The sequence below is a fragment of the Phyllobates terribilis genome, unplaced genomic scaffold (assembly GCF_046119375.1).
Source record: "Phyllobates terribilis strain yellow unplaced genomic scaffold, ASM4611937v1 Scaffold_2__4_contigs__length_985480577, whole genome shotgun sequence".
NCBI classification, from domain to species: Eukaryota; Metazoa; Chordata; class Amphibia; order Anura; family Dendrobatidae; genus Phyllobates; species Phyllobates terribilis.
Window position 1 is genome coordinate 118,255,708 of NW_027362762.1, and position 27,819 is coordinate 118,283,526.

A 27,819-nucleotide genomic window follows, 5' to 3' on the forward strand; every position below is an offset into this window, starting at 1 on the left:
GCCCACTATCCCAAACTAGATGGCCTTCTGCAGAGGGCACGGTCGCTGTGTGCTCACTTCCGCCGTTCGCATCCCGCAGCTCAGCGACTTACATCTCTACAGAAGTCGTTGGGCCTGCCACTTCACCGGCTAAAATGCGATGTGCCTACCCGGTGGAATTCAACTCTGCACATGTTGCAGCGACTGTGGCAGCACCGACAAGCCCTGGTGCAATACGTTCTGACGTATAGCCTGGGCCAACAGGATCCAGAGGTGGGGCAAATCACGCTGGAGGAGTGGTCTCAGATCAGGGACCTATGCACCCTTCTGCACAGTTTTGAAATGGCGACGAAGATGTTTAGTGGTGACGATGCCATTATCAGCATGACTATTCCGGTGATTTACATGCTGGAGCACATGTTAAACAGAATTCGGAGTCAGGTGGTGGCACAAGAGGAGGTGGAGGAAGTAGAGGAGGAGGAGTTGTATGCGGAAGGGCTAACATCTGCAAGGTCCAGACGGTCGGCAGCACCAAGGCGGCAGGCATGTGAGGGTGGGGGAGATGGTTTTACCAGGGCGCATGGTAGCAGCCAAACTAGTGAGGAAGGTGCAGGAGCCCAGGAAGAAGTGGAGGATGAACTGATGGAAGATTCATCAGATGAGGGAGACCTTGATCACATTTCTGTTGTGCGAGCTTGGGGGTAGAGGACAGAGGAAGGAAGCATGATTGTTACCTCGCCAGCAACACAACAGGGACTTGGTGCTCCTGGATGCGCAAGACACATGAGTGCCTTCTTGCTGCACTACCTGCAACATGACCCTCGAATTGGGAGAATTAGAAATAATCCTGACTACTGGGTTGCCATACTGTTAGATCCCCGGTACAAAAGTAAATTTACAGAAATTATTCCTGCCATAGAAAGGGATGCAAGCATGCAGGAGTATCAGCAGAGACTGTTGCAGAATCTTACATGTGCGTTTCCACAAAACACCAGTAGTGCACGTAGTGAATCTCACAGTTCCAACTTGCCAACCGTGGGACCGTCGAGTGTTCAGCACTCAAACCGTAACAGAAACACAGTATCTGCTGGTAACATCAATTTTGCGGAATCATTTCACCACTTTTTTAGCTCATCCTTTGCAAGGCCACAGGAGACAAGAAGTCTGACACATAGTCAACGCCTAGAGACGATGGTACAGGAGTATCTCCAAGTAAACATTGAAGCCATGACTGTGTCACTGGACGCTTGCTCTTTTTCGGCTTCCAATCTTTATAAATGGCCGGAGCTCGCCACTTACGCCTTGGAGATCTTGTCATGCCCCGCAGCTAGCGTTCTGTCTGAACGTGTGTTCAGCGCTGCTGGTGGTGTGCTGACAGATAAGCGCACGCGGCTCTCCACTGATAATGTAGACAGACTCACGTTCATAAAGATGAACAAATCATGGATCCGAAACGACTTTTCTACCCCTGTGTCATCCTGGGGAGAGTAAAAGCTTGATGATTGGTTAAAATCACCTCACCAACCGTTTTAAGCTTTCAAATTACTAATCATGTTTATCTGTATCTTGGCTGGAAAATAATTTGGGCTTTGTAGCAGTGTGCAGTACTGATTCTATTAGGCCATCTATACTAAGCTCCACCAGATTTAAAATGAATAATAATTTGTAGCTTCATCTAGCCCGGAAAATAATTTTGGGGCTCCGAGATGCGCAAGACACATAAGTGCCTTCTTGCTGCACTACCTGCAACATGACCCTCAGATTGTCAGAATTCGAAGTAATCCTGACTACTGGGTTGCCACACTCTTAGATCTCCCACACTCTTCGATCAACCTTTTCATTTTAATAAAGACCAAAAAAATGGTCATTTTTGAAATTATAAGCATTAGCAGGTTACTAGAAACTGAAATCAAACAGTTTTCAACTCAAAACTTTATTCTAGGTGATGTTACATTTGCACATAGGACCCCTTGTTCGAAAGGAGCTTCTGAACTCTCTCGTCCATTGAATTTGTCAAGTTTTGGATGGTTTCTGCTTCAATTGTTTTGCATGAGGACAGAATACCCTCCCAGAGCTGTTGCTTAGATGTGAACTGCCTCCCGCCATCATAGACACTCCTTTTGATGATGCTCCAGAGGTTCTGAATGGGGTAGATGTCAGGGGAGCATGGGGGTCACACCATAAGTTTGTCCCCTTTTATGCCCATATCAGCCAGAGATGCAGATGTGTTATGTGCAGCATGAGACGGTGCATTATCATGCATGAAAATGATTTTGCTGCGGAATACACGGTTCTTCTTCTTGAACCATGGCAGGAAGTGCTGTTTGAGAAACTCCACATACATTATGGAGTTCATCTTTACCCCTTCAGGGATCCTAAAGGGGCTGACAATCTCACTCCCCATGATTCCAGCCCAAAACATTACTCCACCTCCTCCTTGTTGGCGCTGTAGCCGTGTTTGCGTGGAGTGTCCATCAACCAGCCATCCTCCACTCCATCCATCTGGACCATCGAGCGTTGCACGGCACTCATCCGTGAACAAAACAGTTTTGAAATCAGTCTTCATGTAATGTTTGGCCCACTGGAGCTGTTTCTGCTTGTGTGCAGTGGATAGAGAAGGTCGACAGGATGGCGTACGCACAGCTGCAAACCTCTGAAGGACCCTGCATCTTGTTGTTCGGGGGACGTTGGAAGCACCAGCAGCTTCAAAAACTTGTCTGCTGCTATGACAAGGCTTTTTTGCCACTGCTCTTTTAACCTGACGTAATTGCCTGTAGGAAAGAGTCCTCAATTTGCCCTTATCAGCACGCACACGTGTGTACTGTGAATCAGCTACATACTTCTTGATTGCCAAGACACTTCATCCTGATCATCGCACAATATTGATTGTAGTCATGCCTTGACCTAAACACTCCACAATTTGTTGCTTCTCAGCAGCTGACACATCCTTTTTGTTTCCCATTTTGGCCGAAAATGTAGGCTGCTTAATAATTTGGGACATCCTTCTTAACTAGTCTTGCCGTTCATTGGACACACCTGCCAAACTAATTAGCACAGGTGTCTTACAGTGATATAAAGAGCCCTGACACACATCACCATCAATGAGTTTAACTGACAAACAAACAAATTCTTCCCTTATCACTCCTAAACACTTTTTGCATAATAATTTGGAACACAGTGTACATGTGCTTTTCCACAAAACACCAGTGGTTCACGTAGTGAATCTTACAGTTCTAACTTGCCAACCGTGGTCTGTATGGAGTTGTTCAATAAAGGGCCCAAAATTAAGATAACATAGACGGGAGAGGTCTCTATGAATAGGAATTCCTAAGAATTTGATACCCTGTGAGGGCCAGGCAAAGGGAAAGTTGGACTGGATGGAATCCTGTATGGATTTGGGGAGGGAGACATCGAGGGCCTCAGACTTCGCTGTATTGATTTTAAAATTTGACCATGTAACAAAGTGATCTATTTCAGCCATAACAGCATGGATGGATATATGTGATTGAGTGATATATACTAGGACATCATCAGCAAATAGAGAGCACTTGTACTCGGTGCCTCCCACCTCAATCCACCTAATATTGGGGTTATGGCGAATTGATGAGAGCAGGTGCTCCGTCACTAGGATGTATAAGAGAGGGGACAGAGAACATCCCTGCCTTGTCCCATTGGTGATTGTGAAAGGTGATGAAAATGTTCTGACGCGCCCCCTGGGCCTTGGGACATCCGGAGCCGGACCCTTTTTGGTGGATGCTGGTGGTTGTAGTCTCCGTGGTGGCAACCTGGTTCCGTGGCTCAGGGCGGTCAAACCAGTGGCGGAACTATTTATGTGGTTTTGATGTTTAAATGTCCGACTACGCCACCCGTTGATTGTGGTCAGAGTGAACCGCCGCTGCAGGGCAGACCGCTGAGGCTGGTGTTGTGGGTGCAGCAGAGCGTAGCATAACTCCCCACGGGAGGAGTATAGCCTCAGGGCAGTGTATGCGGAGGATGGTGGTGATGGTGCAGGGCAGCAGCAGTAACGGCACCGAGTCAGTGATGCAGTCCAGGGCCTTTACTCACAGTTCTTATTATCCAGACCACTTCTGCAGGTAACGGCTGCCCACGTCGTACTGTGCTCACCAGGTGAGGGGCTCAGACAATTCCCAGATAACTTTGGAGCACTTCACAGGACCCCCTTTGTGTGTCCTTTGTCTGGCCTTTCTTACCAACCCTTCTGTCCGGCTTCCTCGGGCCTCCTCTTGGTAAACTTGGCGCCAGTTTCCCTGACCCTATGTGCTGCCCTCCTAGCTGGTGTAGTGAGGGACTGCGCCACATAAAATGACACAGCATCCGGTTTCAAGCTGAGGGTCGTTTCCCGCCTCCACTAGTTTCGGGGACCGGTCTTCCCCTTTGGCCTGACCCCTCCACGCAGGTGGATTCGGGCGTGCGGTGGCGACTCGCCCGTCCACACCCCTGAGATCCCTTCGTTCCTCATTCCTGGAGCCTTCTCCGCTCCTCTTCCTTCCTTCTCCCTCTTCCAGGCCTGGGCCTCTGTTACTAGGCGCGCCTCTGGAGCAGAGCTCATGCAGAGCCCCTGCTCCCTGCCACTTCTGCTCAGACTTCTCTGCACTGAACTAAGATGGTGCCCACCTTTTATACTCCCTTCTCAATGCACCCAGGAACTGCTTCCTCCCTGCTCCTGCACTACAGGGTTCCCCTTCCTCAGTGTTCCCTCCCCCCACTCCAGCCAGGGACAGGGACTGTCGTGCCCATCTCAGGGGCATATTGGTCGCCCTGCCCCACGGCAATGTGGTGTAATGCATGCAGGTGTCGGGTCCTGATCCACACTCCATCCTTACCTGAGAGTGAGATATCACACCTCTGGGTGAGGTGCAATACCTCTGCAGTAACCGAGCCCTCGGGGTGCTACAGTTCCATTTATCTTCAGCCTAGGTGACGCACTGCGATACAGGGCCGTGATTTTGGCTATAAAAGGGTCGCCTAGGCCCCTACCCCAAGCTTTTTAAGAGAGTAATATATGGCGTGCCAGGAGACTCTATGGAATGCTTTATCAGCATCCAATGAGAGTATCTAATTACAGATTTTTAACTGCATCTAGCCCAGGAAATACTTTGTGCCTAGTAGCAGTGTCTGCTAGTCAGTGGATTATCCCGGCTGTTAAGCAAGCTACACCACCTGTAGTTTGGACACTTAATTTTTTCAAAGGAAATGCTTTGGGACCACGGGATACTCAGTGAAGAACATCAGGAGGCACCCCAAGGCATAGGGGCTGGGACTGGCGGTAGGACGCCTTGCGGTGGACGGCCGAGCTCGATTCTTATAAAAGCTTTTTAACTGCAGCAGCTTTAGTGGATGCTACTGGAGCTGGAATTATGCGGCTGCTGGCATGAGATTTGCCCTTCAATAGATCCTTGTAAAAGGATTTAAAGTGTATTCATTCAAATTAGAGAGACAATTTAAATTAAAAAGCTTAGAGCTGCCTCCACCACAGGGGGGCTCGCTCGACCCACCAGCGGACAGGCACCAGTATTGGGAGAGGGGGGCTGGCCGTCAGGGTCCACCGCGGCTCTGGCACAAACCCGGCGACACGGAGGTAGCACGGGCAGGAACCGACTGGCCATGTCGGCTTCTCACTTTTTGGATTTTAGAAGGGCATGACATGCCTATATCTGTGTCTCCCCCTCCTTTTACTCCTCCACCTCTTTTCTTTTCGCATGACTATATGTACTTGTCACTTTTCCATGTGTTAGTTATGTCTTCTGAGCAGTTTGTCAGCTTTTGGACACCTTTGAAGGTGTTTTCTATGTGTTTCTATGTGTTTTTGTTTGCCTGCCATTGGTTTTAACGGTGTTCAAAGGTGTTCAACGAACAGTTCGACGAACAGTTCGGCAAGCACAAGGGTGTTCGACGAACCGAACCGAACTCGAACACTACGGGGGTGGCTCAACACTAGTGTCCGCTAACAATTTGAGCTGATTTTCCATTCAATTTGTTAGCGGACACCATGTTGCATTTGGAGAGTCCCTGTGTGCCCAAACATTGGAGGTCCCCCACAAGTGACCCCATTTTGGAAACTAGACCCCCCAAGGCACCTATCTAGATGCATAGTGAGCACTTGGAACCCCCAGGTGCTTCACAAATTGATTCGTAAAAATGAAAAAATGGAAAAAAACAAACTTTTTCATTTTTACGGATTAATTTGTGAAGCACCTGGGGGTTCCAAGTACTCACTATGCATCAAGATAGGTGCCTTGGGGGGTCTAGTTTCCAAAATTGGGTCAATTGTGGGGGAGCCCCAATGTTTAGGCACACAGGGGCTCTCCAAATGTGACATGGTGTCAGCTAACAAATTGGAACCATGTCGTGTTTGGAGAGCCCCTGTGTGCCTAAACATTGGAGCTCCCCCACAAGTGCCCCCTTTTTGGAACGGATTGCTGATTTGTCAATTTTATTATGTAGTGTTATATGCCAGTTGTGTATTACAACTAGTGTTGAGCCACCCCCGTAGTGTTCGAGTTCGGTTCGGTTCGTCGAACACCCGTGTGTTCGCCGAACTGTTCGTCGAACACCTTCGAACACCGTTAAAACCAATGGCAGGCAAACAAAAACACATAGAAACACATAGAAAACACCTTCAAAGGTGTCCAAAAGCTGACAAACTGCTCAGAAGACATAACTAACACATGGAAAAGTGACAAGTACATATAGTCATGCGAAAATAAAAGAGGTGGAGGAGTAAAAGGAGGGGGAGACACAGATATAGGCATGTCATGCCCTTCTAAAATCCAAAAAGTGAGAAGCCGACACGGCCAGTCCGCTCCTGCCCGTGCCACCTCCGTGTCGCCGGGTTTGTGCCAGAGCCGCGGTGAACCCTGACGGCCAGCCCCCCTCTCCCAATACTGGTGCCTGTCCGCTGGTGGGTCAAGCGAGCCCCCCTGTGGTGGAGGCAGCTCTAAGATTTTTAATTTAAATTGTCTCTCTAATTTGAATGAATACACTTTAAATCCATTTACAAGGATCTATTGGAGGGCAAGTCTCATGCCAGCAGCCGCGGTAATTCCAGCTCCAGTAGCGTCCACTAAAGCTGCTGCAGTTAAAAAGCTTTTATAAGGATCGAGCTCGGCTGTCCACCGCAAGGCATCCTACTGCCAGTCCCAGCCCCTATGCCTTGGGGTGCCTCCTGATGCTCTTCACTAAGTATCCCATGGTCCCGAAGCATTTCCTTTGAAAAAATTAAGTGTCTAAACTACAGGTGGTGCAGCTTGCTTAACAGCCGGGATAATCCGCTCACTAGCAGACACTGCTACTAGGCACAAAGTATTTCCTGGGCTAGATGCAGTTAAAAATTTGTAATTAGATACTCTCGTTGGATGCTGAGAAAGCATTCCATAGAGTCTCCTGGCACGCCATATATGATTCTCTTAAAAAGCTTGGGGTAGGGGTCTAGGGGACCCTTTTATAGCCAAAATCGCGGCCCTGTATCGCAATACGTCACCTAGGCTGAAGATAAATGGAACTGTAGCACCCTGAGGGCTCGGTTGCTACAGACGTATTGCACCTCACCCAGAGGTGTGATATCTCACTCTCAGGTAAGGATGGAGTGTGGATCAGGACCCGACACCTGCATGCATTACACCACAATGCCGTGGGGCAGGGTGACCAATATGCCCCTGAGAATGGCACGACAGTCCCTGTCCCTGGCTGGAGTGGGGGGAGGGAACACTGAGGAAGGGGAACCCTGTAGTGCAGGAGCAGGGAGGAAGCAGTTCCTGGGTGCATTGAGAAGGGAGTATAAAAGGTGGGCACCATCTTAGTTCAGTGCAGAGAAGTCTGAGCAGAAGTGGCAGGGAGCAGGGGCTCTGCATGGGCTCTGCTCCGGAGGCGGGCCTAGTAACAGAGGCCCAGGCCTGGAAGAGGGAGAAGGAAGGAAGAGGAGCGGAGAAGGCTCCAGGAACGAGGAATGAAGGGATCCCAGGGGTGCGGACGGGCGAGTCGCCACCGCACGTCCGAATCCACCTGCGTGGAGGGGTCAGGCCAAAGGGGGAGACCGGTCCCCGAACTAGTGGAGGCAGGAAACGACCCTCAGCTAGAAACCGGAGGCTCTGACATTTTATGTGGCGCAGCCCCTCGCTACACCCGCTAGGAAGGCACCACATAGGGTCAGGGAAACTGGCGCCAAGTTTACCAAGAGGAGGCCCGAGGCAGCTGGACAGAAGTGTTGGTAAGAAAGGCCAGACAAAGGACACACAAAGGGGGTCCTGTGAAGTGCTCCAAAGTTATCTGGGAGTTGTCTGAGCCCCTCACCTGGTGAGCACAGTACGACGTGGGCAGCCGTTACCTGCAGACGTGGTCTGGATAATAAGAACTGTGAGTAAAGGCCCTGAACTGCATCACTGACTCCGTGTCGTTACTGCTGCTGCCCTGCACCATCACCCCCATCCTCCGCATACACTGCCCTGAGGCTATACTCCTCCCGTGGGGAGTTATGCTACGCTCTGCTGCACCCACAACACCAGCCTCAGTGGTCTGACCTGTAGCGGCGGTTCACTCTGACCGCAATCCACGGGTGGCGTAGTCGGACATTTAAACATGAAAACCACATAAATAGTTCCGCCACTGGTTTGACCGCCCTGAGCCACGGAACTGGGTCGCCGCCACGAAGACTACAACCACCAGCATCCACCAAAAAGGGTCCGGCTCCGGGTGTCCCAAGGCCCAGGGGGTGCGTCAGAACATTTTCATCACCTTTCACAATCACCAATGGGACAAGGCAGTGATGTCCTCTGTCCCCTCTCTTATACATCCTAGTGACGGAGCACCTGCTCTCATCAATTCGCCATATCCCCAATATTAGGTGGATTGAGGTGGGAGGCACCGAGTACAAGTGCTCTCTATTTGCTGATGATGTCCTAGTATATATCACTCAATCACATATATCCATCCATGCTGTTATGGCTGAAATAGATCACTTTGTTACATGGTAAAATTTTAAAATCAATGCAGCGAAGTCTGAGGCCCTCGATGTCTCCCTCCCCAAATCCATATAGGATTCCATCCAGTCCAACTTTCCCTTTGCCTGGCCCTCACAGGGTATCAAATACTTAGGAATTCCTATTCATAGAGACCTCTCCCATCTATGTTATCTTAATTTTGGGCCCTTTATTGAACAACTCCATACAGACCACGGTTGGCAAGTTAGAACTGTAAGATTCACTACGTGAACCACTGGTGTTTTGTGGAAAAGCACATGTACACTGCGTTCCAAATTATTATACAAAAAGTGTTTAGGAGTGATAAGGGAAGAATTTGTTTGTTTGTCAGTTAAACTCATTGATGGTGATGTGTGTCAGGGCTCTTTATATCACTGTAAGCAATTGCAGACACCTGTGCTAATTAGTTTGGCAGGTGTGTCCAATGAAAGGCAAGACTACTTAAGAAGGCTCTCTCACATTATTAAGCAGCCTACATTTTCTGCCAAAATGGGAAAGAAAAAGGATGTGTCGGCTGCTGAGAAGCAACAAATTGTGGAGTGTTTAGGTCAAGGCATGACTACAATCAACATTGTGCGATGATCAGGATGAAGTGTCTTGGCAATCAAGAAGTATGTAGCTGATTCACAGTACACACGTGTGCGTGCTGATAAGGGCAAATTGAGGACTCTTTCCTACAGGCAATTACGTCAGGTTGAAAGAGCAGCGGCAAAAAAGCCTTGTCATAGCAGCAGACAAGTTTTTGAAGCTGCTTGTGCCTCCAACGTCCCCGAACAACAAGATGCAGGGTCCTTCAGAGGTTTGCAGCTGTGCATGCGCCATCCTGTCGACCTCCTCTATCCACTTCACACAAGCAGAAACGGCTCCAGTGGGCCAAACATTACATGAAGACTGATTTCAAAACTGTTTTGTTCACGGATGAGTGCCGTGCAGCGCTCGATGGTCCAGATGGATGGAGTGGAGGATGGCTGGTTGATGGACACCCCACGCAAACACGGCTACAGCGCCAACAAGGAGGAGGTGGAGTAATGTTTTGGGCTGGAATCATGGGGAGAGAGATTGTCGGCCCCTTTAGGATCCTTGAAGGCGCTAAAGATGAACTCCATAATGTATGTGGATTTTCTCAAACAGCACTTCCTGCCATGGTTCAAGAAGAAGAACCGTGTATTTCACAGCAAGATCATTTTTCTGCATGATAATGCACCATCTCATGCTGCACATAAAACATCTGCATCTCTGGCTGATATGGGCATAAAAGTGGACAAACTTATGGTGTGACCCCCATGCTCCCCTGACCTCTACCCCATTCAGAACCTTTGGAGCATCATTAAAAGGAGTGTCTATGATGGCGGGAGGCAGTTCACATCTAAGCAACAGCTCTGGGAGGGTATTCTGTCCTCATGCAAAACAATTGAAGCAGAAACCATCCAAAACCTGACAAATTCAATGGACGAGAGAGTTCAGAAGCTCCTTTCGAACAAGGGGTCCTATGTGAAAATGTAACATCACCTAGAATAAAGTTTTGAGTTGAAAACTGTTTGATTTCAGTTTCTAACAACCTGCTAATGCTTATAATTTCAAAAATGACCATTTTTTTGGTCTTTATTAAAATGAAAAGGTTGATCGAAAAGTTTGGGGGATCTAAGAGTGTGGCAACCCAGTAGTCATGATTACTTCGAATTCTGACAATATGAGGGTCATGCTGCAGGTAGTGCAGCAAGAAGGCACTTATGTGCCTTGCGCATCTTGGAGCCCCAAAATAATTTTCCGGGCTAGATGCAGCTAAAAATTATTTTTAATTTTAAATCTGGTGAAGCTTTAGTATAGATGGCCTAATAGGATCAGTGCTGCACACTGCTACAAAGCCCAAATTATTTTCCAGTCAAGATACAGATAAACATGATTAGTAATTTGAAAGCTTAAAACGGTTGGTAGGGTGATTTTAACCAATCATCAAGCTTTTACTCTCCCCAGGATGACACAGGGGTAGAAAAGTTGTTTCGGATCCATGATTTGTTCATCTTTATGAACGTGAGTCTGTCTACATTATCAGTGGAGAGCCGCGTGCGCTTATCTGTCAGCACACCACCAGCAGCGCTGAACACACGTTCAGACAGAACGCTGGCTGCGGGGCATGACAAGATCTCCAAGGCGTAAGTGGCTAGCTCCGGCCATTTATCCAGATTGGAAGCCCAAAAAGAGCAAGGGTCCAGTGACACAGTCGTGGCTTCAATGTTTACTTAGAGATACTCCTGTACCATCGTCTCTAGGCGTTGACTATGTGTCAGACTTCTTGTCTCCTGTGGCCTTGCAAAGGATGGGCTAAAAAAGTGATGAAATGATTCCGCAAAATTGATGTTACCAGCAGATACTGTGGTTCTGTTACGGTTTGAGTGCTGAACACTTGACGGTCCCACGGTTGGCAAGTTGGAACTGTGAGATTCACTACGTGCACCACTGGTATTTTGTGGAAAAGCACATGTAAGATTCTGCAACAGTCTCTACTGATACTCCTGCATGCGTGCATCCCTTTCTATGGCAGGAATAATTTCTGCAAATTTACTTTTGTACCGGGGATCTAACAGTGTGGCAACCCAGTAGTCAGGATTATTTCTAATTCTCACAATTCGAGGGTCATGTTGCAGGTAGTGCAGCAAGAAGGCACTCATGTGTGTTGCGCATCCAGGAGCACCAAGTCCCTGTTGTGTTGGTGGCGAGGTAACAATCATGCTTCCTTCCTCTGTCCTCTCCCCCCAACCTCGCACAACAGAAATGTGATCAAGGTCTCCCTCATCTGATGAGTCTTCCATCAGTTCGTCCTCCACTTCTTCCTGGGCTCCTGCACCTTCCTCACTAGTTTGGCTGCTACCATGCGCCCTGGTAAAACCATCTCCCCCACCCTCACATGCCTGCCGCCTTGGTGCTGCCGACCGTCTGGACCTTGCAGATGTTAGCCCTTCCGCATACAACTCCTCCTCCTCTACTTCCTCCACCTCCTCTTGTGCCACCACCTGACTCCGAATTCTGTTTAACATGTGCTCCAGCATGTAGATCACCGGAATAGTCATGCTGATAATGGCATCGTCAGCACTAAACATCTTCGTCGCCATTTCAAAACTGTGCAGAAGGGTGCATAGGTCCCTGATCTGAGACCACTCCTCCAGCGTGATTTGCCCCACCTCTGAATCTCGTTGGCCCAGGCTATACGTCAGAACGTATTGCACCAGGGCTTGTCGGTGCTGCCACAGTCGCTGCAACATGTGCAGAGTTGAATTCCACCGGGTAGGCACATCGCATTTTAGCCGGTGAAGTGGCAGGCCCAACGACTTCTGTAGAGATGTAAGTCGCTGAGCTGCGGGATGCGAACGGCGGAAGTGAGCACACAGCGACCGTGCCCTCTGCAGAAGGCCATCTAGTCTGGGATAGTGGGCTAAAAATTGCTGGACAACCAGGTTCAACACGTGAGCCATACAAGGCACGTGTGTGACATTGCCCCGGCGAAGGGCCGCACCCAGGTTTGCAGCATTGTCGCACACAGCCTTCCCTGGTTTCAGGTCCAGTGGAGACAACCATTCATGAAATTGGTTCTCCAGAGCTGACCACAACTCCTCAGCTGTGTGACTCACATTTCCCAGACATTTCAATGTAAAAACCGCCTGATGACGTTGAGCCCTACTGCCAGCATAGTAAGGAGGTGTGCAGGATCCCTTCTGCGCAGTTAGAAAACTTGTGGCATGACCAGACAGGCTTTGGGTGCAGGTGGAAGACCGAGAGGAGGTTGAGGAGGCAGAAGCAGTGGAGGAACTTTGACATAAAGAGGATTGACGCACAACTCGTGGGGACGGCAAGACTTGGACAGCAGCCCCTTGTCCTGCTGTCACCATAGTTACCCAGTGCCCAGTCAGTGACATGTAACGCCCCTGTCCATGCCTACTCGTCCAAGTGTCTGTGGTGAAATGCACCCTGTCACACACAGAGTTTCTCAAAGAAGCGGTGATGTTGTGTGCGACATGCTGGTGGAGCGCAGGCACACCTTTCTTTGAGAAGTAGTGCCGACTGGGCATCTGGTACTGGGGCACTGCGACGGACATAAGGTCTCGAAAATCCTCTGTGTCCACCAGGCGGAAAGGCAGCATTTCTGTAGCCAAGAGCTTGCAGATGGTGAAATTCAACCTCTTAGCTTTCTCATGGCTAGGAGGAAATGGTCTTTTACTTGTCCACATCTGAGGGACCGAGGGCTGGCTATTGTGCTTAGACGGGGTTGATAAGGGTGTCCCCGGCAAACTGCCGGTCTGTGAGGAAGATGCAGGCGGACATGTTAGGTTGCCTTGATCCAAAGGTGGTGCTATCGATGTCGGACAGCGCTCAACACCAGCTGGTGTTACCACCTCCAAAGAAAATGATGACCTGCCAATCACGCTGGCTGTTGCGGGTAAAGAGGTGGCAGGTCTGCGCCCCAAAACAGGTGTGACTGCTGTCCCCCCAGTCACAGAGGATGAAGAGGCCGCGGATGCACAAGATATGGCAGACGGTGATTGGCCCGGCCGGCTAGGCCGCATTGTAGCACACTGAGCTTCCCACTGCAACTTATGCTTCATGTCCATGTGCCGGTTCATGCATGAAGTACTCAAACTATGTATTTTTTGGCCTCTACTTAGCTTTTGCTGACAAATGTTACAGATAACACGAGCTGGGTCATCTTTATCGATCTGAAAAAATGCCCAGGCTATGCAAGGCTTAGCACCCATGCGACCTGAAGAGCCACCACGACTTGTGGTGAGAGGCAGAGTTGTGTTTGAGGATGCAGTTGTTGACGTGCTTCCAGTACTACGTCTCTGTCCAGGAAGGCGCAACCTGACCTCGTCGTCACTAGCGTCTTCCTCCACCTTCTCTGCTGACCTCATCTCTTGGCTGACTGTGGGTTGACAGTAAGTGGGATCTCCGACCTCATCATCATCACCCTGTGCGTTATCACACCCGTCGTCCTCAGAGCCAACCTGTTCCTGCCCTGACAAAAAACTAAAGTTGTCGCTCCAATCAGGTATTTGAGTCTTATCATCGTCTTCCTCATTGTCTCCACCAACAGGAGTTACAGTTTGGGAATGAGGGTCTACATTATGGTCAGAACCTTCTGCGTCTGGTCCTGGATCCGACTCATAAAGATTCTGGGCATCAGTGCAGATCATTTCCTCGTCTGGATTCACAGAAGCGCTGGAGTCGACCTCTGATTCCCAGGCTATAGTATGAGTAAACAGCTCTGCAGACTCAACCATCTGTTCTACCTCATACTCAGACGGGCAGCTGGAGATTTGGGAGCTGTGAGGAAGCAAGTGCGATTTGAGTGACACCTTTGAGGACTGGAGTATTTGTAATGTTGAAGTTGATGTGGAGGAGAGCCCACTTAAAGGAGCACTTGATATCCGTTGAAGCACCTGCTGTTTTTGTGCCTCATCTGGAATTTGTAGCGATTGGCGTGGCCGTAAGAAAGGGATCTTATCACATTGTCCGCTAAAAGAAGTAGACATTTTAGTTTGGCTGGAAGATGGTCTTTCTTCTGCAGATGTTACTGTTGCTTTAACACCTACCCCACGGACACAACCTTTTTTCCCCTTCCCAACACGCCTATTCCCCTTTCCACCAGCAGCAGGCCTTTTTCCACTCATTTTGGTGGTTAACTAATTCACAACTCTGGAGTTGTTTGCACAAAAAAACAATGGATGGTAACCGAGCAGAGCTGAGTGGCCAAACTGTGGTATTAGGCCAAAACTATTGGCTGGGTTAGATGCAGAAAAAAATTATTTTGAATTTGCAACCTGATGGAGGTCAGTATAGATCGACTAATACAAATAGTCCCACACACTGCTAGAAGCCCAAATATTTTTTCAGAGGTACTGTAGATGCAGATAAAAATTATTTTTAATTTGCAACCTGATGGAGGTCAGTATAGATGGACTAATAGACCAAGTCCCACACACCGCTAGAAGCCCAAATATTTTTTCAGAGCTAGATGCAGAAAAAAATTATTTTTAATTTGCAACCTGATGGAGGTCAGTATAGATGGACTAATAGACCAAGTCCCACACACTGCTAGAAGCCCAAATATTTTTTCAGAGCTAGATGCAGAAAAAAATTATTTTTAATTTGCAACCTGATGGAGGTCAGTATAGATGGACTAATAGACCAAGTCCCACACACCGCTAGAAGCCCAACTATTTTTTCAGAGCTAGATGCAGAAAAAAATTATATTCAATTTGCAACCTGCTGGAGGTCAGTATAGAAGGACTAATAGACCAAGTCCCACACACTGCTAGAAGCCCAAATATTTTTTCAGAGCTAGATGCAGAAAAAAATTATTTTTAATTTGCAACCTGATGGAGGTCAGTATAGATGGACTAATAGACCAAGTCCCACACACCGCTAGAAGCCCAAATATTTTTTCAGAGCTAGATGCAGAAAAAAATTATTTTTAATTTGCAACCTGATGGAGGTCAGTATAGATGGACTAATAGACCAAGTCCCACACACTGCTAGAAGCCCAAATATTTTTTCAGAGCTAGATGCAGAAAAAAATTATTTTTAATTTGCAACCTGATGGAGGTCAGTATAGATGGACTAATAGACCAAGTCCCACACACCGCTAGAAGCCCAACTATTTTTTCAGAGCTAGATGCAGAAAAAAATTATATTCAATTTGCAACCTGCTGGAGGTCAGTATAGAAGGACTAATAGAACAAGTCCCACACACTGCTAGAAGCCCAAATATTTTTTCAGAGCTAAATGAAGAAAAAAATTATTTTTAATTTGCAACCTGATGGAGGTCAGTATAGATGGACTAATAGACCAAGTACCACACACTGCTAGAAGCCCAAATATTTTTTCAGAGCTAGATGCAGAAAAAAATTATATTCAGTTTGCAACCTGATGGAGGTCAGTATAGATGGACTAATAGAATGATGCTATGCCCAAAAGATTTTACTTCACTAGGTGCAGTAAAAAAATTGGTATTCTATACACAGGTGTTATATCTTGCAACACAGATAGGTTACTCCACTGACTAACACACTCTGCAATAGGCCAAAAAGGATTAGCTTTGCTAGATTCAGCCAAATGCTGTGAAAAAAACTTGCACAGCACTGGCACAGACCTGCCTGGCAAAAACTGATAGGAACTCATGTAACCTAGTCCTGAAAAGGACTCCAATTACAATTAGTCTTTACTCCCACAAACTATCTATTTAAGAGCACAGACCTCCCTGATAAAAGTCGTAGGAAATGCTGTAACCTAGTCCTTAAAAGGACTGCAATCACAACTATTCCCTACTCCCAAGCTATCTGTATATTTGTGCGAAAATTGGCTTGAAATTAACAAGGTATAGCGCACACAGCAACAGCGGTGCCGTCTAACACGCAGCTGCAGCAGTGAGAAAATGGTGGCGACGGGGAAAATGGCTTGGTCTTATAGGGCAAGGACATGTGACATACACTGCCAATGACACATGCCCTTGCTTGTGTGAAAAAAAGCACTTCTCTCCGTGTGTGCGCTGCTGATAGGCTGACAGATTGCACCTCCCCACTGCAAATGCGGGAAAGAGAAAAAAAAATGGAGATCTTCATTGTTCCTGCAGAGATCCATCCCCTGCCCCTCCCCCCACCCCGCTGTACACTCAAACTGCGTATTAACATTAATTTTCATCATTACTGAGAAAAAATCCAGTTATGATTTTGGTGCACGAACAGTTATCGAACATAACCTCGAACAGCCGAATTTTTCTCAAATTGTTCGTGTTCGCCGAACGGCTCGAACACCGCCCAAAACAGCTCGAATTTGAGATTGGCGAACAGTTCGAGTAGAACAGGGGTCTCAAACTCGGCTGGGTATATGGGCCGCACATGGAAAAAATTTTAATTTGGGGGGCCGCATTCTTTGTTCAATGTGACATTTTTAGTGATACCATTTTTTTTGTATACACCTTTTGAACATTTTTGCCGTGTTTATTTTTTTATGGCTTGGGTCGTTATGGATGTGGCGATAATAAACGTGCACTTTTTTGTGTTTACTTTAGTTTACATATAAAACAGCATTTTTAGTGCCCAATATTTTTTCATGCTTTATTTTATTTTTTATTTTTTTTACAATTTTATTTCCCCCAATTGGCCACATACAGTAATATTGTCTTACAATTAGCATCATATAGTAATAATGGAAAACATCTTGTAGTAATGTTCCCCATCCAAGTCCCCATCTTGTACTAATGTGCCCCATCCAGGTCCCCATCCTGTGGCTATGTGCCCCATCCAGGTCCCCATCCTGTGGCAACGTTCCCCATCCTGGTGCTCATCTTGTACTAATGTGCCTCATCCAGGTCCCCATCTTGGGGCTATGTGCCCCATCCAGGTCCCCATCCTGTGGCAATGTTCCCCATCCAGGTCCCCATCTTGTGGCTATGTGCCCCATCCAGGTCCCCATCTTGTGGCTATGTGCCCCATCCAGGTCCCCATGTTGTGGCTCTGGTCCCCATCTTGTGGCTCTGCGCCCCATCCAGGTCCCCATCCTGTGGCTATGTGCCCCATCCAGGTCCCCTCTTGTGGCTATGTGCCCCATCCAGGTCCCCATCTTGAGGCTCTGTGCCCCATCCAGGTCCCCATCCTGTGGCTATGTGCCCCATCCAGGTCCCCATCTTGTGGCTATGTGCCCCATCCAGGTCCCCTCCTTGTGGCTATGTGCCCCATCCAGGTCCCCTCTTGTGGCTATGTGCCCCATCCAGATCCCCTCTTGTGGCTATGTGCCCCATCCAGGTCCCCATCCTGTGGCTATGTGCCCCATCCAGGTCCCCATCTTGTGGCTATGTGCCCCATCCAGGTCCCCTCTTGTGGCTATGTGCCCCATCCAGATCCCCATCCTGTGGCTATGTGCCCCATCCAGGTCCCCATCCTGTGGCTATGTCCCCCATCCAGGTCCCCATCTTGTGGCTATGTGCCCCATCCAGGTCCCCTCTTGTGGCTCTGTTCCCCATCCTGGTCCCCATGTTGTGGCTCTGTGCCCGCTGTGCTGTTCTTCACACACATAAAATAGAAAAAAAAAAAGATGATTCTCACCTGTCCTCCGTTCCCTCGGCGGCCTTCCTGCAGATGTGGCCCGCAGGCACCACAGAGTCCGACCCCTTGACGATCCCGACCTGGTCCAGGAGGAGCCGCCGACAGCAGCGCTGCATTGCCGCACAGAGACTGTCTCCCAGCACAGCATTTTCAATGTCAGCCGCCGGCCAATCAGAGACCAGCAGCTGACATCTGCATATGGCAATGACGTCATACTCGCTGCGCCGACACGCAGATATCAGCTGCTGGCCTCTGATTGGCCAGCGGCTGGCATTGGAAATGCTGTGCTGGGAGACAGTCTCTGTGTGGCAATTCAGCGCTGCTGTCGGCGGCTCCTCCTGGACCTGGTCAGGATCGTCAAGGGGTCTGCGCCTGCGGGCCGCATAAAGCAGCCTCAGGGGCCGCATGCGGCCCGCGGGCCGCGTGTTTGAGACCCCTGGAGTAGAACAACGCTCATCTCTAATTACAACCTGACAAACACTACACAACTGAAGTATGACAACCTGACGAACACTACGTCAGCTGTGTAGTGTCCGTCGGGTTCTCATACGTCAGAAATTAATTCAATAGTCCATGGAGGTATGGTATCTTCTGAAGCAGTCTTTCATGCAGGGGCCAGGTTTGTCGGGGCAGGTGTCACATTGGTAAATGGTGTCCTTGCGTTTTCCTCTTCGGTAGCACACTCGGCACTTCTTTTGTGACTTACCCTTTTTTCCGCTGTGAGGGATCTGCCCCAGGAAATGCTGGCCCGGTACAATTTGAGGTCCTTCAGTTCCAGAAGTAGTGGGACCTGCTCCGCCACCACTGCCAAATATCAGGGCCTTGATAACTGTCTCCTGAAAGTGAAGATACGACGCAGAAGTCTGGACTGCACATTGAGACAGAAGGAAAGCATTGTGCATTGCCATCTGAACAATGTGCATGGCCAGCTTCTTATACCATACCTTGGCCTTTCTCAAAGCACAGTACGGCTGGAGGACTTGATCGGAGAGATCAACTCCCCCCATGTACTTGTTGTACCCCACTACACAGTCTGGTTTGGCGACCTGTGTAGTGGAACCTCATACAGTGCTGAGGGTGCTGCCATCACCATGTATGGTGGTCAAGAGAAGGACATCCCTCTTGTCCTTGTACTTGACCACCAACAGGTGGTCGCTACATTGGGCTCTGCTCTCACCCCTTCTGAGTAGCTGCCCAATTAGCGTCTTTGGGAGGCCTTTCTGATTTTTGCGGACAGTACCGCAAGCTGCGGTATGTCGCGCAGAGAGGGACTTGAAGAGTGGGATACTTGTATAAAAGTTATCCACGTACAGGTGATAACCTTTATCCAGCAGTGGGTGCACCAAGTCCCACACAATTTTCCCACTCACTCCCAGAACAGGGGGGCATTCAGGGGGTTCAATCTGGGAGTCCTTCCCTTCATAAACTCTAAACTTGTGAGTGTACCCTGAGGTACTCTCACAAAGTTTATACAGATTGATCCCATACCTGGACCTTTTACTGGGCAGGTACTGCCGGAATCCAAGCCGCCCCTTGAAAGCAATTAAGGACGTCCCTTTGGGGCACATACACTTCACCAAACTTGTTGAAGTGCTCGATGACCGGCCGAACTTTGAAAAGAGGGTCAAAGTTCGTGTCATCGCGTGCAGGACACCTTGCATTATCGTTGTAATGCAAGAACTTGTGGATGGCCTCAAAACTTTTCCGGATCATCACCATTCGGAACACTGGAGTGTTATGCAAAACGTCAACACTCCAGTATTGCCGAATCTGTTTTTTTCAGGATCCCCATATGAAGGACCAGGCCCCAAAACTTCATCATTTCTTCTGCGTCTACAGGAGACCAGTCAGAAAATGATGAAGAGGGGTTTTGTTCCAAAAATTGATGAGCGTACACATTAATTTGGCCCACCATGAGGTTTATAAAATCCTCAGAGAAAAAGACTTTGAAAAAGTCTATTTCTGTGAGGCCGGTGGTGTCAAACTTGATTCCTGATTCCACCACGAAATCAGGAATCAATGGCTCAAAATTTTCGGGGGGGGCGAGGTCCACATGGGGTCAGTATTGGGGGGTGCTGGAACATCTTCTCTCCTGCGACGACTGCGCGGTGGTCCAGGAGAACCTGAGGAAGAAGAGGAGGAAGAAGAGTAGGAAGAGGAGGACGATGAGGCATCAGAAAAGCAAAGAAATGTGGGATCCTCACCCTCGCTGTCGGTCTCAGTGTCGGAGGCAACAAAAGAGTATGCCTCCTCCGCTGAATAGCGAGTTTGGGATGAGCCAGCCATTTTTTTCTCCGTGTATGTGGTGCGTGTATGTCAGTAATTTATTTAGAGTGTGTGTGTGTCAGTGTGCTTGGTGTGAACTTTTTTTTCCTGAAAAAAAAAGAGAAAAAAAAGAAATACCATAGGTTGTTCAAACAGCGAGAATGAGTGCGGATCGGTGAAGTATGTCACCAATCAACTCTCAGCAGCTGCTGGGTGTGTGTGCGGATGTGGTGCAAAGGTGGGGGGAGAATTGACAGGCACAAGAAAAAGAAGAGAAAGAAGAGAAAGAAAAAAAAAAAAAAAAAGAAAAGTCGTGAAAACAGCAAACACAGAAAAGAAAAAAAGAAAAGTCGTGAAAACAGCGAACACAGAAAAGAAAAAAAGAAAGGTCGTGAAAACAGCAAACACGGAAAAGAAAAAAAGAAAAGTCGTGAAAACAGCGAACACGGAAAAGAAAATAAGAAAAGTTGTGAAAAACAGCGAGCACGGACGTTGATCAGTGACGTAGAGACTGCTCAGTGCTCGGATGCTGCAGGACGCATGAAAAAAAAAATTGGTAAAAAGGAGGGGGGGGGGAGGAGGGGGGGAGGAGAGAGGTGGATGAGGGGAGAACAGAGATGAACTTACCAAAGTCTTCTCTGTTCTTCTTTCAGCAGGTTCAGGAGCAGGATCCGCAGGATAAGGAGCTGGAGACCGACGACCCAGGAGACAGGAGCAGGAGATCCAGGACCCTGGACAGCAGCCAGACTCCGTAGCTCAGCCAGCAGCCTGAAGAGCTCAGCAGGATGCCGGAGAAAGAGATCCAGGACCCTGGAGAGCGCAGAGGGATGCCGGAGCAGAAGCAGCGACTGGAGCAGGTAGGAGAGAGGTCTTGTAGTGTCACAAAAGGTTGTGGAACTACAAGGCCCAGCACAGTGATCAGACGTGACCACTCTGTAGAAATCCTCACCAAGTGTGAGGATCTGCAGGGCGGTCACAGGGGGGTGACAGGGTGGTAACAGGCAGGTCACAGGCCGGTGACCACCCGGTCAGGTACTCTGATTGGTGTGATTGATGATGACATCGATCGCACCAATCAGAGATGGCTGGGACCTGGGCAAGCACCACAGGGGGTTACAGGGAGGTGACAGGCAGGTCACAAGCCGGTCACCACCCTGTGACCGCCGTGTCACCTGTGTTCATGTACTCTAATTGGAGCGATCGATGTCATCATCGATCGCTCCAATCAGAGCTGGCTGGGGGCTTGTATGACTTCACAAGGGGTCATGGGGAGGTGACATGCAGGTCACAAGCCGGTCACCACCCCGTGACCACCCTGTTACCCCGCGGTCCCGCTGTGATCGGTGTGATCGATTTGATCGGCGATCGCACCGATCCTAGCAGATTGGGGAGAGGGCTGGGGTTACTAGGCAACAGCCTAGGATCGGTGCTCTTAGGAGGCTGCACATCACTGATTGCCGGAAACAGTGAGAAATGCTGTGATTGGCTGTTCAGAACTGAACAGCCAATCACAGCAATCGTGGGTGCGGAGGGGCGGCGCCACCCCCCGAGATGCCGGCGACATCTACCCTGATGTAAGATGGCACCGGAATTTTAATTTTAGCACCGCGACTTCGGTCACGGTGCCGCTTTAAAGATACGGCATACCAATACGTATCTGGTCCATAAGTCCCAGGGTACAGATACGTATTAGTACGCCTTGGGTCGGAAAGGGGTTAAAAAATAATAACATTTCTAGAACAATGGGAGGGTTTAAAAGCATTTTTAAACTTCAGCAGAATTCTGAGAACAATGGTAGAGCTCCAAAGCAATTTTAATCTTCAGAAGAATTCCGAGAACAATGGGAGAGTTCCAAAACATTTTTAAACTTCAGCAGAATTCCGAGAACGATGGGAAAGTTCTACCGACTCATTTAAAAAAACAATAATATTCCAAGAACAATGGGAGAGTTCCAAAGCATTCTTAAACTTGAGAAGAATTCCGAGAACAATGGGAGAGTTCCAAAGCATTTTTAAACATCAGCAGAATTCCGAGAAAAATGGGAGAGTTCCAAAGCATTTTTATACTTTAGCAGAATTGCGAGAACAATGGGAGAGTTCCAAAGCATTTTTAAACTTCAGCAAAATTCCGAGAGCAATGGGAGAGTTCCAAATCATTTTTAAACTTCAGTAGAATTCTGAGAACAATTGGAAAGTTCTACAGACTTATTTAAAAATACAATAACAATCCGAGAACAATGAGAGAGTTCCAAAGCATTTTTAAACTTCAGCAGAATTCCGAGAACAATGGAAGAGTTCCAAAGCATTTTTAAACTTCAGCACAATTCTGAGAACAATGGCAGAGTTCCAAATTATTTTTAAACTTCAGTACAATTCCGAGAACAATGGGAGAGTTCCAAAGCATATTTAAACTTCAGCAGAATTCCGAGAACAATGGGAGTGTTCCAAAGCATTTTTAAACTTCAGCAGAATTCCGAGAACAATGGGAGAGTTTCAAAGCATTTTTAATCTTCAGCAGAATTCCGAGAACAATTGGGAAGTTCCAAAGCATTTTTAAACTTCAGCAGAATTCTGAGAACAATGGGAGAGTTCCAAAGCATTTATAAACTTCAGCAGAATTCCGAGAACAATGGGAGTGTTCCAACACATTTTTAAACTTCAGCAGAATTCCGAGAACAATGGGAAAGTTCTACAGACTTACGTAAAAAACAATAACATTCCTAGAACAATGGGAGAGTTTCATAGCATTTTTAAACTTCAGCAGAATTACGAGAACAATGGGAGAGCTCCAAAGCATTTTTAATCTTCAGAAGAATTTCGAGAACAATGGGAGAGTGCCAAAACATTTTTAAACTTCAGCAGAATTTCGAGAACGATGGTAAAGTTCTACAGACTTTTTAAAAAAAACAATAATATTCCAAGAACTGTGGGAGAGTTCCAAAGCATTCTTACACTTCACAAGAATTCCAAGAACAATGGGAGAGTTCCAAAGCATTTTTAAACTTCAGCAGAATTCCGAGAACAATAGGAGAGTTCCAAAACATTTTTAAACTTCAGTAGAATTCCGAGAACAATGGGAAAATTCTGCAGACTTATTTAAAAATACAATAACATTCCAAGAACAATGGAAGCGTTCCAAAACATTTGTAAACTTCAGCAGAATTCCGAGAACAAAGGGAGAGGTCCAAAGCATTTTTAAACTTCAGCAGAGTTCTGTGAACAATGGGAGAGTTCCAAAGCATTTTTAATCTTCAGCAGAATTCCAAGAACAATGGGAGAGTTCCAAAGCATTTTTAAACTTCAGCAGAATTCCGAGAACAATGGGAGAGTTCCAAAGCATTTTTAAACTTCAGCACAATTCTGAGAACAAAGGCAGAGTTCCAAATTATTTTTAAATTTCAGTACAATTCCGAGAACAATGGGAGAGTTCCAAAGCATTTTTAAACTTCAGCACAATTCCGAGAACAATGGGAGAGTTCCACAGTATTTTTAAACTTCAGCAGAATTTCGAAAACAATGGGAGAGTTCCAAAGCATTTTTAAACTTCAGCAGAATTCCGAGAACAATGGGAAAGTGAGATAGACTTATTTAAAAAGCAAAACATTCCGAGAACATTGGGAGAGTTCCAAAGCATTTTTAAACTTCAGTAGAATTCTGAGAACAATGGGAGAGTTCCAAAGGATTTTTAAACTTCAGCAGAATTGCGAGAACAATGGGAACATTCCAAAGCATTTCTAAACTTTACCAGAATTCTGAGAACAATTGGAAAGTTCAAAAGCATTTTTAAACTTCAGCAGAATTCCGAGAACAATGGAGAGTTCCAAAGCATTTTTAATCTTCAGAAGAATTCCGAGAACAATGGAAGAGTTCCACAGCATTTTTAAACTTCAGCCGAATTCTGAGAACAATGGGAGAGTTCCAAAGCATTTTTAAACTTCAGCAGAATTCCGAGAACAATGGGAAAGTTCTACAGACTTACGTAAAAAAACAGTAACATTCTGAGAACAATGGGAAAGTTCCAAAGCATTTTTAAACTTCAGCAGAATTCCGAGAACAATGGGAAAGTTCTACAGACTTACTTAAAAAAACAGTAACATTCTGAGAACAATGGGAGAGTTCCAAAGCATTTTTAAACTTCAGCAGAATTCCGAGAACAAAGGGAGAGGTCCAAAGCATTTTTAAACTTCAGCAGAGTTCTGTGAACAATGGGAGAGTTCCAAAGCATTTTTAATCTTCAGCAGAATTCCGAGAACAATGGGAGAGTTCCAAAGCATTTTTAAACTTCAGCAGAATTCCGAGAACAATGGGAGAGTTCCAAAGCATTTTTAAACTTCAGCACAATTCTGAGAACAAAGGCAGAGTTCCAAATTATTTTTAAATTTCAGTACAATTCCGAGAACAATGGGAGAGTTCCAAAGCATTTTTAAACTTCAGCACAATTCCAAGAACAATGGGAGAGTTCCACAGTATTTTTAAACTTCAGCAGAATTTTGAAAACAATGGGAGAGTTCCAAAGCATTTTTAAACTTCAGCAGAATTCCGAGGACAATGGGAAAGTGAGATAGACTTATTTAAAAAGCAAAACATTCCGAGAACATTGGGAGAGTTCCAAAGCATTTTTAAACTTCAGTAGAATTCTGAGAACAATGGGAGAGTTCCAAAGGATTTTTAAACTTCAGCAGAATTGCGAGAACAATGGGAACATTCCAAAGAATTTCTAAACTTTACCAGAATTCTGAGAACAATTGGAAAGTTCAAAAGCATTTTTAAACTTCAGCAGAATTCCGAGAACAATGAAGAGTTCCAAAGCATTTTTAATCTTCAGAAGAATTCCGAGAACAATGTAAGAGTTCCACAGCATTTTTAAACTTCAGCCGAATTCTGAGAACAATGGGAGAGTTCCAAAGCATTTTTAAACTTCAGCAGAATTCCGAGAACAATGGGAAAGTTCTACAGACTTACTTAAAAAAACAGTAACATTCTGAGAACAATGGGAAAGTTCCAAAGCATTTTTAAACATCAGCAGAATTCCGAGAACAATGGGAAAGTTCTACAGACTTACTTAAAAAAACAGTAACATTCTGAGAACAATGGGAGAGTTCCAAAGCATTTTTAAACTTCAGCAGAATTCCGAGAACAAAGGGAGAGGTCCAAAGCATTTTTAAACTTCAGCAGAGTTCTGTGAACAATGGGAGCGTTCCAAAGCATTTTTAATCTTCAGCAGAATTCCGAGAACAATGGGAGAGTTCCAAAGCATTTTTAAACTTCAGCAGAATTCCGAGAACAATGGGAGAGTTCCAAAGCATTTTTAAACTTCAGCACAATTCTGAGAACAAAGGCAGAGTTCCAAATTATTTTTAAATTTCAGTACAATTCCGAGAACAATGGGAGAGTTCCAAAGCATTTTTAAACTTCAGCACAATTCCAAGAACAATGGGAGAGTTCCACAGTATTTTTAAACTTCAGCAGAATTTCGAAAACAATGGGAGAGTTCCAAAGCATTTTTAAACTTCAGCAGAATTCCGAGGACAATGGGAAAGTGAGATAGACTTATTTAAAAAGCAAAACATTCCGAGAACATTGGGAGAGTTCCAAAGCATTTTTAAACTTCAGTAGAATTCTGAGAACAATGGGAGAGTTCCAAAGGATTTTTAAACTTCAGCGGAATTGCGAGAACAATGGGAACATTCCAAAGAATTTCTAAACTTTACCAGAATTCTGAGAACAATTGGAAAGTTCAAAAGCATTTTTAAACTTCAGCAGAATTCCGAGAACAATGGAGAGTTCCAAAGCATTTTTAATCTTCAGAAGAATTCCGAGAACAATGGAAGAGTTCCACAGCATTTTTAAACTTCAGCCGAATTCTGAGAACAATGGGAGAGTTCCAAAGCATTTTTAAACTTCAGCAGAATTCCGAGAACAATGGGAAAGTTCTACAGACTTACTTAAAAAAACAGTAACATTCTGAGAACAATGGGAAAGTTCCAAAGCATTTTTAAACTTCAGCAGAATTCCGAGAACAATGGGAAAGTTCTACAGACTTACTTAAAAAAACAGTAACATTCTGAGAACAATGGGAGAGTTCCAAAACATTTTTAAACTTCAGCAGAATTCCGAGAACAATGGGAAAGTTCTACAGACTTACTTAAAAAAACAATAAAATTCCGAGAACAATGGGAGAGTTCCAAAGCATGTTTAAACTTCAGCAAAATTCTGAGAACAATGGGAGTGTTCCAAAGCATTTTTAAACTTTAGCAGAATTCCGAGAACAAAGGGAGAGTTCCAAAGCATTTTTATACTTCAACAGAATTCTGAGAACAATGGAAAAGTTTTACAGACTTTTTTAAAAACAATAACATTTCTAGAACAATGGGAGGGTTTCAAAGCATTTTTAAACTTCAGCAGAATTCCGAGAACAATGGTAGAGCTCCAAAGCATTTTTAAACTTCAGAAGAATTCCGAGAACAATGGGAGAGTGGAAAACATTTTTAAACTTCAGCAGAATTCCGAGAACGATGGGAAAGTTCTACAGACTTATTTAAAAAAACAATAATATTCCAAGAACAGTGGGAGAGTTCCAAAGCATTCTTAAACTTCAGAAGAATTCCAAGAACAATGGAATAGTTCCAAAGCATTTTTAAACTTCAGCAGAATTGCGAGAACAATGGGAGAGTTCCAAAGCATTTTTAAACTTCAGCAGAATTCCAAGAACAAAGGGAGAGTTCCAAAGCACTTTTAAACTTCAGCAGAATTCCGAGAATAATTGGAAAGTTCTGCAGACTTATTTAAAAATACAATAACAATCCGAGAACAATGAGAGAGTTCCAAAGCATTTTTAAAATTTAGCAGAATCCCGAGAACAATGGGAAAGTTTTACAGACTTATTTAAAAAAACAGTAACATTCTAAGATAAATGGGAGGGTTCCAAAACATTTTTAAACTTCAGCAGAATTCCAGGAACAATGGGAGAGTTCCAAAGCATTTTTAAACTTCAGCAGAATTGCGAGAACAATGGGAGAGTTCCAAAGCATATTTAAACATCAGCAGAATTGCGAGAACAATGGGAGAGTTCCAAAGCATTTTTAAACTTCAGCAGAATTCCGAGAACAATGGGAGAGTTCCAAAGCATTTTTAATCTTCAGCAGTTTTCTGAGAACAATTGGGGAGTTCCAAAGCATTTTTAAACTTCAGCAGAATTCCGAGAACAATGGGAGAGTTCCAAAGCATTTTTAAACTTCAGCTGAATTCCAAGAACAGTGGGAGCGTTCCAAAAGATTTTTAAACTTCAGCAGAATTTTGAGAATGATGAGAATGTTTTACAGAGTTATTTAAAAAACAATAATATACCAAGAACAATGGGAAAGTTCCAAAGCATTCTTATACTTCACAAGAATTCTGAGAAAAATGGGAGAGTTCCAAAGCATTTTTAAACTTTAGCAGAATTCCAAGAACAATGGGAGAGTTCCAAAGCATTTTTACATTTCA